We start from the raw sequence: 1220 nt of genomic DNA, 5'->3' as shown, positions 1-1220 counted from the left end.
AGATCCAGAACCTAAAAGGACTCTGAAGAGGAAACTAAGAGAAGCTAAATTACAACATTCCAGAGAGAACCTTTCAGAAATTTTCGAACAGGAAGAGGAGATGGCAGCCGAAAATAATAATAATGCAAGGAGAATGCTTGGTGACTTTACTGCCCCTAATTCCAATTTACATGGAAGAAGCATCTCCATTCCTGCCATTGGAGCAAACAATTTTGAGCTGAAACCTCAGATAGTTTCTCTGATGCAGCAGAACTGCAAGTTTCATGGACTTCCATCTGAAGATCCTCTTCAGTTCTTAACTGAATTCTTGCAGATATGTGACACTGTTAAGACTAATGGAGTAGATCCTGAAGTCTACAGGCTCATGCTTTTCCCTTTTGCTGTAAGAGACAGAGCTAGAATATGGTTGAATTCTCAACCTAAAGACAGCCTGAACTCTTGGGATAAGCTGGTCACGGCTTTCTTAGCCAAGTTTTTTCCTCCTCAAAAGCTGAGCAAGCTTAGAGTAGATGTTCAAACCTTCAAACAAAAAGATGGTGAATCCCTCTATGAAGCTTCTGCATCCAACAGTACTCAAGAGGCTTCTTATGCAGAAGAAGCTTATGATCCTGAAAACCCTGCAATAGCAGAGTTAAAATACATGGGTGAACCATATGGAAAAACCTACAATCCATCGTGGAGAAATCACCCAAATCTCTCATGGAAGGATCAAAGGCCTCAACAAGGCTTTAATAATGGTGGAAGAAACAGGTTTAATAATAATAAACCTTTTCCATCATCCACTCAGCAACAAACAGAGAACTCTGAACAAAATACCTCTAATTTAGCAAACTTAGTCTCTGATCTATCCAAGGCCACTGTAAGTTTCATGAATGAAACAAGGTCTTTCATTAGAAATTTGGAAGCCCAAGTGGGTCAGCTGAGTAAAAGGATCACTGAAATCCCTCCTAGTACTCTCCCAAGCAATACAGAAGAGAATCCAAAAGGAGAGTGCAAGGCCATTGACATAAGCACCATGGCCGAACCTGTAAGGGAAGGAGAGGACGTGAATCCCAAGGAGGAAGACCTCCTGGGACGTCCAGTGATCAATAAGGAGCTTCCCTCTGAGGAACCAAAGGACTCTAAGGCTCATCTAGAGACCATAGAGATTCTATTGAACCTCCTTATGCCATTCATGAGCTCTGATGAGTATTCCTCTTCTGAAGAGAATGAGGATGTTA

Source organism: Arachis ipaensis, chromosome B04 (assembly GCF_000816755.2).
Source record: "Arachis ipaensis cultivar K30076 chromosome B04, Araip1.1, whole genome shotgun sequence".
Lineage (NCBI taxonomy): Eukaryota > Viridiplantae > Streptophyta > Magnoliopsida > Fabales > Fabaceae > Arachis > Arachis ipaensis.
The sequence above is the reverse complement of the archived record's forward strand: the minus strand, read 5'-3'. Positions refer to the sequence as shown.